The sequence below is a fragment of the Paroedura picta genome, chromosome 3, assembly GCF_049243985.1.
Source record: "Paroedura picta isolate Pp20150507F chromosome 3, Ppicta_v3.0, whole genome shotgun sequence".
NCBI lineage: Eukaryota > Metazoa > Chordata > Lepidosauria > Squamata > Gekkonidae > Paroedura > Paroedura picta.
Genome location: NC_135371.1, coordinates 121,332,529 through 121,344,583, shown reverse-complemented (window position 1 = coordinate 121,344,583; position 12,055 = coordinate 121,332,529). Strand labels below are relative to the sequence as shown.

General features: G+C 47.7%; 1 protein-coding gene across 3 annotated transcripts in view; it reads left to right on the top strand.

The window, feature by feature from the left end:
- Window positions 1-259: 259 nt before the first annotated feature.
- The window catches only part of PIK3R6 (phosphoinositide-3-kinase regulatory subunit 6), a 67,234-nt gene continuing 55,438 nt past the window's right edge, over window positions 260-12,055 (top strand). For 2 of the 3 annotated variants that reach the window (XM_077327502.1, XM_077327500.1), the window contains exon 1: window positions 262-585. The gene's annotated coding sequence lies outside the window, so the exon portion shown is untranslated. Of the gene's footprint in view, window positions 586-12,055 lie in introns of all 3 variants that reach the window. The other variant, XR_013229373.1, reaches the window with a different exon arrangement.

Here is a 12,055-nt window from a genome sequence, read left to right as displayed (position 1 = left end):
CTGGTCCTGACCCCCGGTGGGCCTTGGAAGTCGGCCCTCCGAGGGCTAACCTGGCCGACCCTGCTTAGCTTCCGAGATCCGACGGATCTTTGGCAGCCAGGTGCTGCTGGCAAAGCGGGCCCAGAAGCTAGAGTTGGGCAAGCCCCTGCCTGCCTTCCTCATAGCAACCCGGTGCGTGTTTGTCTCCGTTGAGCCAGCTGGTTTCCCGCCAGGAGGCCGATGTCACACCGGAGCGGCAAAGCCTCCTTTGCGCGCGGCTCCCAGTGCCCGGCTGGCGGGCTGACTCCTGTTCTCCGCTCTTGGCTGGCGTCCGCCGCCTGCCTGCCTGCCTGCCTTGGCGCGTGGGGCTGCCGAAGAAGAGCAGCCAAAGGGCAGCCGGCTGAGCTCAGCGCTTCCCCGGCCACCTCTCAGCTGACCCCGGAGCTCGGCGCAGCCGTCGAGGCGCTGGACGGGGACGGAAGCCCCTGTTGTCCTGGCGGAGGGCAGACTCCGGGCGGGCGCCGGCTCTTCCGCGGACTTCCGGAGCCCCCAGAGGCATCTCCAGGCGCCGCTGGGACGGCGAGGGAGCAGAGCCGCCTGCCACAGGTAGCGGGGGCCGGCAGCGGGCAGGGTCGAGCCTTTGGCGCTCGCTTGGACCCACCGTCTCCTCTCCGGAGCGAAGGGGCTGGGCCGGCGGGGCTGGGGGCGGGGAGGAGAGGCGACCGCTTGCACGGGCTGCCCCTGAGATGCTGCCTCCTCTTTTTAAGCGCCGGGGGGGGGGGGGAGTGGGATGAAAGCCACGCGAGCCAGTGGGCTGTGCGCGGGGGCTGAGGACAGCTTCAGGCCCCTGCTCCTCTCGAGTTTGGCGAAGGACGACCCCCGCGCCAGGTTGAGGGCAAGCAATGGCCTTGGGGGGAGATGCGTGGCGGCCGGGGTTGCGGGCGGGCGGGCGGGGGGCTGTTTTGCTCGGGAACGGCTTTGGCGAGGCGCCCTCCGGACAGGAGCCCTCCGTTTCCTTTTTCCGAAGTCCCTTTCAGGGGGCGGGGCGGGCGGGCGTCGGACATCCGCGCGGCGGCGTCGCTGGCCGGGCAGGAGCAGCGGAGGCTGAGCCCGGGGCCGCTTCCCGACAGGTGTTCTCCCGCCCCGGGGCAACCCCGGAAGAGGGGCCTGTTCCCCGGCCGAGGGGGGGGGGGAGGCGACGGCACAAGCGCTTCATCCTGGTTGCGAGACAGCGAGGCGTGAGAAAGGCTGGAGTTGCTTTCGGCAGCCGGCTCGGGAGCGAGCCCTTCTTCTTCTTCTTCCCTGGAGTTGCGTAACAGCCAGCTTGTGTGGCAGGAGTTAGACTCCCGAAAGCACATTTCTTTGGAAGGATGCCCTCTTGGCGGGCACGCCCCCGCGCGGCAGCTGCAGCCGGCCGGCCTGCTCCGGCGCTATTTATAATACTTCCAAGGCCCGTTCACAAATGCAGCCCCATCTCGGTCGCCGGCAGGGGGATGTGAGAACCGGCCCCTTGCTTGGCTCTAGTTCTGCCGGTTGGGCTTTAATGGACGGCGGGTTCCCACACGGAAGCCACCTTTTGAGGGAGGCCTTTATGGATTCCTGGGCATGTGTTCGCCAGCCAAAGGTGCAAGTCCTTCACACCTGCAGGGCAGAAGGATTGCCATGCATACTGCACAGACCAGAATCATCTCTTTCCATTGGATGGAGGCTGGAGAAAGGGGATGCATCAATATCCATGCGACATGTGTTGACTGCTGGAATCCGAGCCAGCCTGTAACATCGCCCCTTCACAAGCACAGCTAAAGTTAATGCTCTGTGTGGTTAATTTCAGAGGGGAAGGAAGGAAGGAGAACTGAAATGACCTGGTCTCCTCTGATCTGGGAAGTGAGGTAAGGGTGGTAGTCTGCAGAGGAAGGCACTGGTCAACCACTCTGCTTCCCCCTTGCCTTGAGAGCCCCTTACTGGGGTCTCCAGAAGTTGGTTGGGACTTGATGGCACTTACTGTCATAGGACAAAGAACTCTCAGACATCACGTGATTTCTGGCTATTGTGCACCAGCTCACTGCAACTAGAAGAAGAGCTGCTTTGGGAATCCATGAAGGATCCCCAAAGCAGCTTGCACACACCTTTCCCTTCCTCTCCCCACCACAGTCTGAAAAAGTTCTCAGAGAACTGCTCTGCCAGAACAGCTCTAAGAGAACTATGACTGGCCCAAGATCACCCATGTGGAGGTGGAGGGAACCTCACCCAGTTCTCTAGATTAGAGGCTGACACTTCTAACCACAATGCCACACTGGCTCTCTGAATGGGCTGATGGTAATGTCTGGACACACAATGGGATGGGGAGGAACGTTATTACTGCATCGTAGCTGGAATGAAAATGTTGCTAGTGGGGCCTTGTTCCAGCTTGCATTGCCACCTGGCCCAGTGCTGCAGACTGCAGTGTTCCCAGTGGAATTCAAGCTGTCCCGTGGTGAGTTTCCATGAGCCCACAAAAACAGGAGAATAAGTCGAGGGTAGTGAGCAAGAGGTCGGATGACCACATGTGCAAGGAAGAAATAAACAGGGCTTAGCAAGAAGACTGCGGGGCTCATTTGCCTCTTTAGAAAGCACAAAGGAATCCCTGAGCCATTGGACCACTGAGTATGTATAAAAGCTGCATTCCAGGTTTCTGGGAACTTGGAAGGGAGATGTACTGTGATGTAGTTTTTACTTAAGTAACTCCAGCAAAAGGGCATTTAATTTTTACCGTGGGGGTGGGGGTGAGGGGAGAACCTGCAGCAGGCAAAGTGTAATGCTCTGTGCAATCTTTGGTTGTCTTAAATTATGTGTAATCTCAATTCATGGCTGCTTTTTATGGACCTGATTTGGCAAGCAGTACTGAAAAGAAAACCAGTTGTTTTCTTTAAAAATGTCAGTGGAAATGGGAGGGAAACTGCTACATTACTGTTGCTTCCTGTAAGCGTTTTTCTTCTCCCTAAAGTAATTAAGTATGACATGCAGGAAGAATCCTTTCAAGAGCCGTTAATGTCCAGGAATTGATCCATACATCCCATTAGGACAATAGAAATCTTGTTCACTGAATGCTTGTTAAACAGGTGGAAGGGGCCATGGGTGTTTTGATGCTGTATGAAGAAATAGTAAAATGTTCAGCACTCCTTATGCCCAAATTTGGGGGGCACAGCCTCACCCACTTGGCAGATCCCAGCACTTCCAGGTTCTTCTATCTTGCATTTTATCTACCAGCTTCTTCCCCCTACTGTGTGACAGGGCAACTTCCCTTCTGTTTTTCTCAGAATGGGACAGCTTCAAAATCCAACAGATAACTTACTTTCTCTTTCCCTCTTACATGGTGTCATTACACTTAAAATGCAGTATAGAAGTAGAAACAAATGTGTGTTATGGAAACCCCAGAGTAAAAGAATAATAATATGGGGCTGTTTCAAATGCATGACACCTATCAACAATGCCACAAGCTCAATTAGGACGACCGTTTCTCAGAGTTCTTCCATGAAGGATTGTGGTCTTTGGACCACCATGGGTGTAATGGATAAGAGCGGCAGGCAGCCTCTAAGCTGCAGAAGCAGGCTTAATTCTCCACATGTTGCCATCTGGTGGTGGCCAGTCACAGTTCTCTCAAAGCTCTCTCAGCCTCACCTATCTCACAGGGTATCTGTTGTGAGGGGAGCAAGGTTGGTAAGCCACTCCATAAGGCAGAAAAAAACAGGGAATAAAAAACCCAGCTCTTCTTCTGTTCTACAAGAGTAGATATACATATGTCAAATAGAGAGAAACAGACCTATCCAATGGCAATACAATAAATATATTCATAAAAGAAAGAAAAGTGCCCCTTTTTTGTAGTTTTCCTTATCTCTTTATTCTGTAGGACTTCTGTCAAAACGGAAGCCAGGTAATATCCGTTTTCAGTGAGATTCTTTCATCAGTGACAAGTCCTCTGAGTCTTCAGTATTTTTATCAATTTTATAAGTATTGAGAATTTAAACCTTATACATAACTAGTTATTAAGCCCGCTGTAAAAAGAATACAGCGGGTGCTAGCCGTTCCCAGCTGCCCTGGCTGCGCTGGCAGGGCGGCTGAGAAGGAAACCCCCCCCCCTGGAACTATCTCCCCCCCCCCCATGCTAAAGGCCTTCCCAGGCGGGCGGGAGCACGATTGCCAGCTCTGCAACCCGGCCACAACCGGTCTATCTTTACAGCAGGAAAACCCCATTTACCTGTAACAGGTATGTTCAGGAACATTAGATGTTACAGCCAGCACCATAGGGGGAAAAGCCAATAAAAATATGGGATATATTTCATGAATGTTGTATCTAATCTGTATACTAATATTATGTACATACATACCAGGGAAACAGTAAATCAGTGACACTTGTCTGTTTGATATGGCCCCTGCCAGGAGAGTGTATTTGGAATATAGAGACCCTACAAACCATCATCTTTTATGCCAAGATCTATCCTTGTAGAACTATAATTGTCAATGCCTTGTGGAAAATTGTGGAGTTTCCAGCAGCACCTATGAAGCATGTAGAGTGGACATTATGTAAAAGGTTGCATGCATCTTAAACACCACTGTAAGCTTTGCCAATCTGATTTCTTAGGTTCACGTAGACTGGCGTTTTGTGAGGCCCATACATGTATGTCATGTCTGCAGACTGAAGGAAGAGGAATTTCTATCCCCCACTTTTCACTTCCAGGAGTCTCAAAGCTGCATACAATCTCCTTTCCTTCCTTCCCTCACAACAGACATCCTGTGGGGTAGGTGGAGCTGAAAGAGCTCTGACAGGAGAACTCTAAGAACAGCACTTTCTGTACTTTGACTAGCCCAAGGTCACCCAGCTGGCTGCACGTGGAGAAACGAGGAAGCAAACCTGGCCCACCAGATTAGAAGCCGCTGCTCTTAACCACTACACCAAGCTGGCTACCGATTTTTCCAGAGCCATCATAATGTGTGGAGCTGCCCTAAGAGATACTGTGTACTTAAAAATGGGATTCTCTATGAAGAAAAGAGACTTCAGGTGGTCATCCCAATCCTCAGCAGTAAAGGTGTAGAGGCATCCTTTGAACCTGTGAATTCTGATTGCCACTCTCAGGGCAGCAAAGGATCCATACTATTACCCTGTTTCTAGCAGTGGCCAGCTGAATAGTTGTGGTTAGCTTACAAAGCTTGGTATGAAGGCTCTCCCATTGTTTGCTTCCTGGTTGTTGGTTCTGAATGATCCTGTCACTTAATCCTTGTTAAAAGCTAGTGCCTGTTGAGTAGGTGTGGTATGGAGAAGTATTCAAGCTTGGTCACTTTTACAAAAAAGATTAAGAAAATTCAGTTGTACCTGAATTACTGAAGTAAAAGACACAGTAGTTGCCTCTGAAAGGAAGAATGATTTTTTCCCATATGTGCCATCAAGAAAAAGAGGGGACTATTTTGTTGTTGTTGTTAGGTGTGAAGTTGTGTCTGACCCATTGCGACCCCATGGACAATGATCCTCCAGGCCTTCCTGTCCTCTACCATTCCCCGGAGTCCATTTAAGTTTGCACCTACTGCTTCAGTGACTCCATCCAGCCACCTCATTCTCTGTCGTCCCCTTCTTCTTTTGCCCTCAATCGCTCTCAGCATTAGGCTCTTCTCCAGGGAGTCCTTCCTTCTCATGAGGTGGCCAAAGTATTTGAGTTTCATCTTCAGGATCTGGCCTTCTAAGGAGCAGTCAGGGCTGATCTCCTCTGGGACTGACCGGTTTGTTCGCCTTGCAGTCCAAGGGACTCGCAAGAGTCTTCTCCAGCACCAGAGTTCAAAAGCCTCAATTCTTTGACGCTCGGCCTTCCTTATGGTCCAACTTTCGCAGCCATACATTGCAACTAGGAATCATAGAATCATAGAGTTGGAAGGGGCCATACAGGCCATCTAGTCCAACCCCCTGCTCAACGCAGGATCAGCCCTAAGCATCCTAAAGCATCCAAGAAAAGTGTGTACCCAACCTTTGTTTGAAGACTGCCAGTGAGGGGGAGCTCACCACCTCCTTAGGCAGCCTATTCCACTGCTGAACTACTCTGACTGTGAAAATTCTTTTCCTGATACCTAGCCTATATTGTTGTACTTGAAGTTTAAACCCATTACTGCGTGTCCTCTCCTCTGCAGCCAGCAGAAACAGCATCCTGCCCTCCTCCAAGTGACAACCTTTCAAATACTTAAAGAGGGCTATCATGTCCCCTCTCAACCTCCTTTCCAGGCTGAACATTCCCAAGTCCCTCAACCTATCTTCATAGGGCTTGGTCCCTTGGCCCCAGATCACCTTCGTCGCTCTCCTCTGTACCCTTTCAATTTTATCTACGTCCTTCTTGAAGTGAGGCCTCCAGAACTGCACACAGTACTCCAGGTGTGGTCTGACCAGTGCCGTATACAATGGGACTATGACATCTTTTGATTTTGATGTGATGCCCCTGTTGATACAGCCCAAAATGGCATTTGCCTTTTTGACCGCTGCATCACACTGCCTGCTCATGTTTAGTTTACAATCCACGAATACCCCAGGGTCTCGTTCACACACAGTGTTACCTAGAAGCGTATCCCCCATCCAGTAGGCATGCTTTTCATTTTTCTGACCCAGATGCAGAACTTTACACTTATCTTTATTAAATTGCATCTTGTTCCCATTTGCCCATTTTTCCATTGTGTTCAGATCTCGTTGAACTCTGTCTCTATCTTCCAGAGTATTTGCCAGTCCTCCCAATTTGGTGTCATCTGCAAACCTGATGAATAGTCCCTCCACCCCCTCATCTAGATCATTAATAAATATGTTAAAAAGTACCGGGCCGAGCACCGAGCCCTGAGGTACCCCGCTACTCACCTTTCTCCAGTCTGATGAAACACCATTGACAACAACTCTTTGAGTGCGGTTCTCTAACCAATTCCCCATCCACTTAACTATCTGAAAATCCAGATTGCAGTCCTTCAACTTATCCATCAGAACATCATGGGGAACCTTGTTAAAAGCTTTACTAAAATCCAAGTAAACGACATCAACCGAATTTCCCCGATCCAGCAAACCTGTTACTTGGTCAAAAAAGGAAACCAGGTTGGTCTGGCAGGACCTGTTGGAGACAAATCCATGCTGACTTCCTTGGATCACCAAATTGTCCTCCAGATGTTTGCAGATCGCTCCCTTTAATATCTGTTCCATTATCTTCCCCACAACAGAGGTCAGACTCACTGGTCTGTAGTTTCCCGGGTCATCCTTCCTCCCTTTTTTGAAGATCGGAATAACATTTGCTCTCTTCCAGTCCTCCGGGACATCTCCAGTCCTTAAAGAGGTCCCGAAGATAATGGACAAGGGCTGTGCAAGTTCTCTGGAAAGTTCTTTGAGCACTCTCGGGTGCATTTCATCCGGCCCAGGGGATTTGAACTCATCCAGTGCAGCTAAATGCCTCTCTACAACCTCTCTATCCATGTTAACCTGCCATCCAGACACTATCCTTTGGCTACGGCCATCTCTAGATGTGCCTAAACACTTTGACCTGTGGGAAAAAACAGAGGTAAAATAGGCACGAAGCCTTTCTGCTTTCTCTGCATCCTCCGTTAGAGTTTGTCCATCCACACCCAACAGTGGGCCTATTGCCTCCTTTACGTTTGCTCCTCACATAACTGAAAAATCTTTTCTTGTTACAATGGGCTTCCCTGGCCAATCTTAGCTCACTCTCAGCTTTGGCCTTTCTGATGATTGATCTACAGTGCCTAGTAACCTGTAGGTACTCTTCTTTAGAGCTCTGTCCTTCCCTCCATTTCCTGAACATTTCCCTTTTCTTTCTTAGTTCCTCTTGAAGTTCTCTGTTCATCCAAATAGGCTTCTTAGAGCTCCTGCAGTGTTTTCGTCTTTCTGGGATAGTCATTGATTGTCATGCAATAGCTCTTGTTTGAATAGCGCCCACCCTTCACATGCTCCCTTCCTTTCCTCCGAGTGGCAATCCAGGGCCAAGTGTCCAATTGGGAGGCGCGCTTTGCGCGCCTCCCTATTGGACACTTGACCCGTCTCCACAGCCCACCACTAAGTCCACACTCCACCCTACCCGCCATCCTTGCTGGATGGCTGCAGAGTCCGGTAGCAGCTTTAAGACCAACAAAGTCTTCAGGGTGTGAGCTTTCAAGTGCAAAGAGTGCTACTTCAGACCAACAAGGCTACCCATTTGAATCTATTGTTATGGTAAAATCTAGAGATGGATGGATAGTAGAAGACGGGCTGGTTGTTTGAATGCTGCTTTTTACTACACCAAGGAGGAGTGGAGAATCAAACCTGGTTCTCCAGATTAGAGGCCACCACTCTTAACCAGTACACCAAGATGGCTCTCAGAGAGTATAGAGAAGATTTACATATGACCCCCCAGGATGTCCTTGGGTTTTAGACTAAAATATCTTATAGGGTTGCTGGCGGATCATGTGAGGAAGAAATGGAGAAGGAAAGAACCATCGATCTTTCCTTGAACTCCACTCTTTGGAGGACATGCAGAATAAAAATGTGAATGAATTTTCCTGGCCTTATTTTGAGAGTTTGTACTTTCTTTTCCCCTCTACCTCATTTTGGTAACATTTCTAGGTGTTAAACGAAGCCTTCTAGCCCTTTTTGGGCTTCTTGAGTGCTCATTAGCCTAGGGGGTCTCTTTGTGACCTTGCTTGCATCTCTCTTTGTGGAATGAATTCTGAGTGCCTAACCTCAAAGCTTTCTGAAGAGATCTGTCTCTCACTTTTGGTTTCTTTCTAACAAATATCCTCATTTTTAAGAAGAAGGGAAACTTTTCACTTACATGTTGATAGCACCGTAGGGTCTGATTTTGCACCCAGTCCTGGATACTACTCTTAATGCTGAGAGCACTCTGTTTATTTTAATTCTGCTTCTGTAGATTTGACATCCCTGATACGTGTGGAAACTATAGCAGGGTTGCACTCTTCTGTAAGGTCATAATCTCTCATTTCATGTTTGTTTCTGTTTTCAAAATGAGAGACTATGCAGGTTTTGTTTTTTGCCTCTGATGACTCCTGTCAAAGGGCAGTGTTCTGTTTTTTAAATAATTGTTTAATTGTGTACTGGTTTTAACTTGGTGATGGACAATTATGATGGTTATATCCTTGAAGCTTTTGTTCTTTTGTTAGCCACTTCAAGTCTAAGGAGAAAAGAAAAGTACAAATATTGTAATTAAATGAATGAATTTTTTCTCTATGTGTTCTCTGGGACCCTGGGTTAAATCTGTTGATCAAATACTTTTAATATATATGTGAGTAAGAGACATGTGTTACATATGTGGTGTGACAACGTTGGTATGGTAATCTGTCAGGATGCCACATTACCAGCCTTTTACCTGTGTGATTGCTTCCTTTGGACTTTTTCCAGAATAATGTGAGAAGCAACCTTGCCCCAGCAGAATTCAGACCATTTAACCTGTTCAGTTGTCTATTCATTCACCTGTCCATCTGTCTGTCTATCTAGCTGTCTAGCTATCCTACATTTTTTAACACTTGGGGCAGCTTGTAAAGGTAAAGGTAAAGGTATCCCCTGTGCAAGCACCGAGTCATGTCTGACCCTTGGGGTGACGCCCTCTAGCGTTTTCATGGCAGACTCAATACGGGGTGGTTTGCCAGTGCCTTCCCCAGTCATTACCGTTTACCCCCCAGCAAGCTGGGTACTCATTTTACCGACCTCGGAAGGATGGAAGGCTGAGTCAACCTTGAGCCGGCTGCTGGGATTGAACTCCCAGCCTCATGGGCAAAGCTGTCAGACGGGTGCCTTACCACTCTGCGCCACAAGAGGCTCATCCGGGGCAGCTTGTAGCAGTATTTTAAAAAGCAAAATCCACAACAACCAATAAAAGACAAAGCATCCACATTTTATGCCATAGGAGGAGGAGGAGGAGGAAGGAGAAGGAGAGTTGGTTCTTATATGCCGCTTTTCCCTACCCGAAGGAGGCTCAAAGCGGCTTACATTCGCCTTCCCATTCCTCTCCCCACAACAGACACCCTGTGGGGTGGGTGAGGCTGAGAGAACGCTGATATCACTGCCCGGTCAGAACAGTTTTATCAGTGCCGTAGCGAGCCCAAGGTCACCCAGCTGATTGCATGTGGGGGAGCGCAGAATCGAACCTGGCATGCCAGATTAGAAGTCCGAACTCTTAACCACTACACCAAACTGGTAATCTATATCAAACACAAAGACACCAACCTTAAATAGATAAAAATAGATAATAATAGATATAAATAGATAAAAAATGATACACATCAATGTTTTCCAGTTATTTATCTTTAAAAGGTTAGTCTTGCCAGGCTCCTGCCATAGAACAACCATCAAGGATATGTTTGGTGGACTACTTCTGAGTGGACAAGATTCAGAAACTGAAGATGGCTTGCTTTTTCGGTGGTCATCCTTACTGCTTACAATGATAGTGCTGTGGGAAGACACACACTCAAAACTATGCATCAAGCTTGTTGTCAGAATTTAAATATGCAAAGAGATAGGTGTACCAGTCTGCTTAAAAGAATAAAATAGTTTTATTTAGAAGAGAAACAACTTTGTATAGAAAGGTAGGAGAGAGATTTGACTGTCTAATGTTGTTCAGCATTCGTTCAGTCTGTTCTGTTTTTGAGGTAAGCAGTGGTAATGAAGCTGAACTACCTTTCCTGAACTGGCGGGGGTGAGTTAGGTGACTCCAGCCAGCACTAGTGCTTTCTCTCAGAGAATGAGGCAAATCTCTGCTGAGAGACATGTGGGTGAAAGCTCACACCTTGAATAAATATTTCTTGGCCTTAAAGGTGCTATTGGACTCTATTTTTGTTGTGCTACTTCAGACCAACATGGCTACCCTGGTCAATCAGGGAGGACTGCTTTGCAACAGTAAGTTTATTCACAAAAAGGAGAAATCTACACATGCTGGCTATGTTTTTTCAAATATCTAAGCTTATATACACTCATGGATATTGTGGGGGAAAGGTAGGGTCACCGCAGATCAATTATGCATGTTGAAGAGAGATAATTTAAAGTGCCCGAAATCAAAATGGAAATCAAATTCAGTGTATATGGGAGGGATTTCTTTGGACTGGGAGTGGATAAAAAGTCCCATTCAGACTCGACCTAGGTATCAAAACAGAGAACTCAAAGAGATGAACTATAAACCTCTATGCATTGCAAACAGATTGCCAATAATGAGAGCAAGTTTAGTGCATGTTAGAAAGAGAAATTAAAACTGAAGATTCAAAATAGATTATAAACCAGTGGTTCCCCAAAGTGGTGGAAGTTTAGATTGGGGAAATGATGTAGGAGAAAAAGGACCCCCCCCCCCCAGACACACACAAATGACTCCAATAAAATATTGAGTTTCCTGCACCTGCTTTAAACTAAACAGAAATATTAAGAGATCCAGAACCAAGTTTGAGTCTAGTGGCACCTTTAAGGCCAACTAAGTTATTTTCAAGGTATAAACATCCATGTGCATACACACTTTGTCACAAAAGCTTATGCTTTGAATAAAACTCTGTCTTAAAGATGCCCCTAGACTCAGACTTCAGCTCTTATAAACAAACTGTATATCCAAACTTTATTTTTCCCAGTCTGTGTGAAAAATGACTTGAAGTATGTTGGGAAAGGGGATGACCAATATATGGGCTTCAGTGAAGGAGAGAAAACAGCAGAGGTTCATTTGGGAAGGCCAGGTCAAGTGAAGCCGAAGGTGTGGGTCTTCAGGTGTCTATGGACCAAAGCTTGGGAAATAAGGAAGAGCTTGCACTGCTGGTGCAGAGAGAAGGATATGATTTAGTAAACAGTACAGGGACTTGGGGGCATAATGTCTATGAATGGAATGTAATAGTGAATGAATGTGAACTGTTCAAGAATAACTGATATGGTCATGGACAGAGTGCTACTGTTTGTGAGGAGATGGTTTGCTTGTCAGGAAATACTGGAGCAGGCAGGTGACAGCATTGAGGAAAGTATCTGGGTGAGGATAAAGGAAAGAAGGACACACAGAATTGTGGCTAGAGTCAGCCACAGACCACCTGACCAGGGTGAAGCAGTAGATGCTGCCATCCT